We start from the raw sequence: 6,682 nt of genomic DNA, 5'->3' as shown, positions 1-6,682 counted from the left end.
AAAATTAGTTGTGTAGCATCGAATGATCACGATCTCCGTAAAATACCATCAAAAGTTTACGTCCTTATAAAATACCACCAAAAGATTGAACCGTAAACTGAAAATAGCATTCCGTTAAAATAAAGCGACAGAAATGACGGCACTGAAAGTAGCCTCCGTCACGCCCTTATGGGATGTTCTCGTGGACGCTCGCCGTGAACAGGAACGACTCCTACGGCACCACCGGCACCACGTTCCGCAGCGCCCGTGCTTGCGCACGTCCTTCCCGTCCTGGCTCTCGCCCCGCCCAGTCCTGCCCCGCGCCGACGACTCTCCCCGATACCGATCTGTGTGCCTGTAACTTTTGCGGGATGGAGGAGGAGGAGGAGGGCCCTGCAGCGGGACGTCCTCAACCGCATCGGCGATATCAAGGCGCTCGGCAGCCGCGCCCTCGTCTCACGCCGCTTCCACGCGCTCGTGCTTCTCGTCGACTTCGTCTTCGTCCGCATCGACTGTGTCATCCCAATGACCCGCTGCCATCCTCTTCCTCCGCTGTACCGCGCTCCCTGATCGTGCACATCGCGCGCGTCCTGATCGGCGGCATCGCCACGCGCTCGGTCAGATCCTGTCCCTCACCGCGGCAGGCGTCTCCTGGCGCTCCGAGCCACTTCCTACGCCTGTCGCGGATGTTTCTGCCGGTGTTTTTGGACCACCGACGAGAAATTTTGTATTTGCGCGTCTGACTCGGATGGTGTGCTCGGAGGACACAAGGGTTTATACTGGTTTGGACAGAACGTCCCTACATCCAGTTCGCTGTTGCTCATGTTACCGACACTTAGTTTGTAGTAGGGGTTACAAACAGGCGAGAGAGGCAAAGGATCCCAAATATCTGGAGGAATGAGTGAACGGGTGCTGAGAGCTCGATTGCCGCTCAGCTGTGTGCTCATGTCGTGCTCTTGTGCTCCGATTCGTTTGTCGATCGGTCCCCTGGTAGGGGCGTCCTGCTTTCCCTTTTATAGGCGAAGGAAAAGCGCGCGTTACAGTGGAGGAAAAGGAGAAGAACTTGAGAGAGAAGAAGGCTTCTAGGATCGTCGGGTCCTTCTTCTCCTTCATGCGGGGCTCGCCGATCCTTTAGATGTCAATAGAGATGGCTCCACGTCGTAGCCCTGTTCGTCACTGGCGCCATGTGCAAGTGTCATCTGCCGGTCATGACGTTCCATTCTGCCTCGGCGGACGTCGTGGTGAACTGACACACTTGCCAGCGTTCGTATGAGGGTTAGGCAGAATAGCATCGGCAAGCCCGACACTGTTCTTGATGTAAATCCTTAGGTATGGCCCGTCATGGCCATGGGTTACATCGATGCATGCCAGTCTCTTCCCTGGTGTCAGAATTTTGACCCAAGCCCATACGCTTAGACCTGGAGTGGTTGGTGGCGGTGTGGGTCCCTATAAGACGACACGAAAATCGTGGCCTTGGGGTCAGGCGAGATGGAGCCCGTAGCTTTAGGGTCGGGCGAGACGGGGCCCGCGGCCATGAGGTCGGGCGAGACGGAGCCTGCGGCCTTAGGGTCGGGCGAGACCTTTTAATACGTCTTGCTCCATCCGGGGAAGTCAGCGTGGGCGCTAACCTCCTTGCTTTGGGTATCCCTAATATCGATACCTGACAGTAGCCCCCGAGCCTGCGGAGGAGTAGAATACTCATTTGGAGGCTTTTTCAGACGGGCGGATTCTGAGGGCCTTGGCCTTCTTTTTATAGCCCGCGGCGTGTCCTGGTAAGATGGCGGTTCTCTTTTGTCGTGATCGGTCTTCTTGGGGGCATGTAACCGTAGGATTCAGGAGGTCGAAAAGATTTTTCTTGATTCCGGTCCGCTAGGATTCGATCAGTCCGCCGTCGTACTGCGACCGCACGTTCGGTCTTCTTGCGAGTCCAACTTTCCTCGAGCCCCCGCGTGTAGCAGGGTTCCGGACAAGGGTCGGCTCATCTTTGTGATCGTCGTCCCTTAAACGTTTTTTTCGATAAGACGGAGGGGCTGAGTCGTGCCATGTTTTTCCTCCATGGACGAAAACATGGTGCTCGGTGAGCTGTTAACGGGCTAGTCTGAGTGGGGCCTCGACTTCCCGTTCGTGGGGGTCTAGCATGGTTCAGCTGGTGACCGAGTCCAGACTATTGGCGGCCAGTCCATATAGTTTTTGGGTCCGTTCATCCGGTCCCAAGGGCTCGTTGCTTTTCTTCGAGAAAAAACCAGGGACTGGGAATCGACCAAGACTCGAACGTGGGCCGGGATGCCCACGGCGCTCGTGTCCACTCTAGGTCCACGTTCATCCCATCCCCCCCCCCCCCCCCCCCCCCGCTCCCCCCCCCTATCAGGCCTTGTTGGATACACATAAAATTAAACTAAAATTTATTTTATTTCACTTCAGCACATATAAATTGAAATGAATACACATACATCCAAACAAGGCTAATTTAGCTAATGCTGATGCTTATGCTAAAATATTGTGAAAACAAATTATTTCATGACTGAAAAGTAGTGTTGAATAACAAAGAAAAATGTGAGTCCCATGTCCACTAAGGTGAGCATCGGGGGCTGCTAGTGGCTACAGTCTTCAGTAGGGAAGCGTTTGCATGGCAACCAAAACTCTCTTGACCATCGAAGCGGAACAATATTGTTTCTTTTCACGCATCTAACAATTTTATATGTAAGTTTCTCCTCCCTCCGTCCTTTACTAATATAAAGGATGTAAGTTTGTTACAAGTTAAACTATCATAATTTTGACCACGTTAATAGAAAGATGTGCATCTATGATATTAAGGAGGTAAATTAAGAAACTACTATCTCTGTCCTAAAATGATGCAACTATGGGTTACGTGCCAGTTAAAGTGATTCATGTTTGACCAAGTTTTTAGTAAATAATATTCACATTTATGGCTCCAAATCAATTTATTATGAAAATACATTTCATAATTAATCTAATGATATTTATTTCATATTATAAATATCTATATTAGTCAAACTTGATATACTAAAACGTGACGTTGTATCAGAATTGTATTCTTTTGAGGACGGATGAAGTACATCTGACAATGTATCTAACTATATTAATTTGATATTGTAAATATTATTGTTCTTTTCAATAAACAGAGTAAAATATTGGATTGATCAACTTAGGATAAAATATTGGACTAGAGCCAGTTTCTCAGCGCGAGGTTGAGGCCGAGGGCGACGAGGATCCCCACGGCGGCCATGGTTGGTCGGTGCTGGGGGCCAAGAGTTTCGACCTCGGATTTCACGAGACCTGGGGCACACGCGGACGCGGAGCACATGTCATGATGACGTGATGCCTTCTCACGTACAGCTCACGTGTACGACATTGCCGAGGCGGTCGCTCGGGGGGGGGGGGGGGGGGGGGGTTGTTCACACTTGTCAATAATCAATTGTCATGACTCATACGAATGACTTGACTTTCTAGCTTCCAGTATACTTTTCGGAACATGAAAAAAAGGAGAGAAGGGTGAACTACTTATTGCCAAAATAAGTACACATCTTATTTCTTAAATAACAAAACATTTTATTTTTAACTAGCTTTAAATAAATTTAATATAAAAATAGGAGTATATTCTACTATCAACTATGTCATAAATATCTACAATCTTTTATATATTTGATTAATTCTAAAAAATTGATTTAGAGAAAGATGATAAATGTAATTATTTTTGCACCCTGTTTGCTTGGCTTCTAAGCCGTAGTTTTTCAGCCAACGAATAGTATTTTTCTCTCACAACAAACCAGCTAACAGTACTTTCAGTCATGTATTATCAGCCAAGCGAACAGAGCATTGGAATAGAGGGTTTACATCATCTGCAGGGTAGGATAGAGTACCTGAGAATGTGAGGAAACTATGTAAGAACTGATAAGAAACTACAAACTAGTAGACCACTAGAATCCTACGCTAACACGTGATCAGCCGACAGCAGCACACTGGAAAGTGGAACTACACTGTAACAACAGGCACTATAGGGCAATTTAATTTATTGCCACTCCTCCGGTTGCCAGCGTTAAAAGTGCTCCTACATATTTGCCACTGCATGCAATTCGCCTCCTACGGATTTGCCATTTTCGCCGACGTGTCGTGGCAGATGGACTCGCCAGCGTGGAAGGCAGCCTGGGAACCCTATTTGGGTGTGGCAAATGACCATATTGCCCCTCCTCCACCTCACGTTCTTTTCTGGGCCAGGCAAAGGACCGATCCCGGACCGAGAAGCCACCGACTCTACTCCAACTCACGCAGCGCCCTCTCCCTGAACCTCATGGCGGCGGCGGCAGGCAAGCAGGAGGCGCCGACGACCTCCCTGTCGGCGTAGCCAGGCCGGCCTCGGGCCGGATCGCCACCCCCACTCCGACTCCCGCCTCCATCCTCCTCTCCCCCATTTTTCTTCTGGCCGCGGCGGCGGTCAAGGCAGTGGCGGCGGTCAAGTCAGCGGCGGCGGCCAGGAAGGGGGCGCGGCGGTGGCCACTTCCCCAGCCACAGACGACGTACTGTCCCCATTCTTCGACGCACGACGAGCAGTAGGTACGAATCGTACTCCCCTGAACACCATTTCACCCAAATCTGCTGAACCTAGGGTTTCAATCTTATTTTTGTTACATCCAATGTAGTCACACTACGGTTATTGTTGATTCATATGCATTAAGATGAAGGGGACTGGCTGCCCTCCTTGGTAAGTTCGAGCTTGCATGTGCTGTAGATTTTGGGATCCAGCAGTCCTTTCTTCTACATTTTTTAATGTGCTTATGGTTCTATCTAGGATTGATCTTGGAAATGCTTTTAGAATCCATGTTTGTGTTGATAAATACACAGCCACTGGTGATTATGATGACAGTGTGGAAATGGTTCAGCAAGAGCATGATGTGTGGTTTGATCTTAGCACCCAGTGCTCCCTGTCTAAGTTTGTGGAAGAAATGAGGACAAACATCATTTGGGGGTAGGGATCAGCAGTTACTTGTTTGGGGTGTGGACAAAGACAGTGGGACAGAGTGGAAGGTTACTACTGATGAGCAGTTCATGGAGATGATAGAGGCCAGATGGGATGAGAAGGAAATGGATGTGAACTGTGAGGTGCTTGACAGGGACAAGGAATCATCCAGACAGCCTAGATGGGATGCAGGAAAGGCAAATGTGCCAAATGAGCATAGTGTTCATTCCACATCCGGTGTAACAGCAGAGCAAGCTAATGCTCAGGCTAATGTTGAATGCACTGATGATGCTTGTAGCAGTCTAGACCATACTAACTTAGATGATCATGGAATTGATTGGTCAACTTACACTATATTACAAGAGGAAGAATTAGATGGGGATGCCACTGTCTTAGTAGATGAGGACAAAATATATGAAGCCATGGGCTTCAAAGCTGCAGATGATCTTGTAGATGGTGGTGATGGTCCAGCCGAGATACCTGTGCCAGTCATTCCTCTTGAGTTTCAAGCAGAGATGGATGCAGCAGCTATGCCTGTTGATGATAATGCTGAGTTTGAGCCTTTGTATTTCTATGACAGAGATAATCCTGATATGTCTGTAGGCCAAATCTATCCATCAATGCCTGAATTTAGAATGACAGTGAAACAACATTCTATAGTTAAAGAGTTTGAGTGGGGCACTGAAAAATCAGACAAAAAGAGGTTTAGGGGTTTCTGCAGATCTGGAGGATGCCAATGGATTATTAGAGCAAAAACTCAGATTGATGGCAGTGTCAGGGTATAATACGAACTTGCCATTGTTTTTTGAATAACTTGCCATTGTTTTTTGAATAACTTGCCATTGTTTTTTGAATAACTTGCCATTGTTTTTTAATAAACATCTCTGTCATTGTTTTATATGTGAATTTTATATGTGACATTTGTCATTGTTCTTTTGCAGATACAAATAAACAAGAATACTCATACTTGTGCTTCTAGATCAAGAGTACTCAACAGGATGGCATCCTAGGCCTGGATTGCTGAGAGAGCAGTTCCTTTGCTTAGAGATGACCCCTCAACGGGGGCAAAGGCAGTCAGGAAGGAACTTGAGAAGCAATACAAGGTCAAGATCAACTACCAGACTTGCTGGTATGGTAGGCAGAGGGCTGCAGATAAGCTTTTTGGTAAGTGGGATGATTCTTTTGATTGGTTATATAGATTCAAAGCAGAGGTAGAGCTCAGGTCACCTGGAAGTGTGGTTGAGATAGACACTGTTCAAGTAGGAGATAAGGTTCACTTTAGTAGGTTTTTATGTGCATTCAAATTCAGATTGATGGTTTTTAGAGGGCTGCAGGCCATACATTAGCATAGATTCTACTCATCTTAATGGCCAGTGGAATGGTCAGTTGCCTTCAGCCAATGGTATAGATGGTCATAATTGGATGTTTCCAATAGCCTTTGGATTCTTTCAGTCTGAGACCAAGGAAAATTGGATTTGGTTCATGGAGCAGTTGGCTAAGGCACTTGGGCCAGTAGAGCATTTGGCTATCTGCACAGATGCCTGCAAGGGCCTAGAGGCTGCAGTTAAGCAAGTATTCCCCAGGGTAGAGTAGAGGGAATGCTTTAGGCATTTGATGGAGAACATGAAGAAGAGGTTATGTGGTTCCACCTATGCTGGTTAGTACATGTGGCCAGCAGCTAGAGCATACTCAGAGGAGAAGTTTGACAAGCTAATGGCAAAGGCTACT

This window comes from Miscanthus floridulus, chromosome 18, assembly GCF_019320115.1.
Source record: "Miscanthus floridulus cultivar M001 chromosome 18, ASM1932011v1, whole genome shotgun sequence".
NCBI lineage: Eukaryota > Viridiplantae > Streptophyta > Magnoliopsida > Poales > Poaceae > Miscanthus > Miscanthus floridulus.
The sequence above is the reverse complement of the archived record's forward strand: the minus strand, read 5'-3'. Positions refer to the sequence as shown.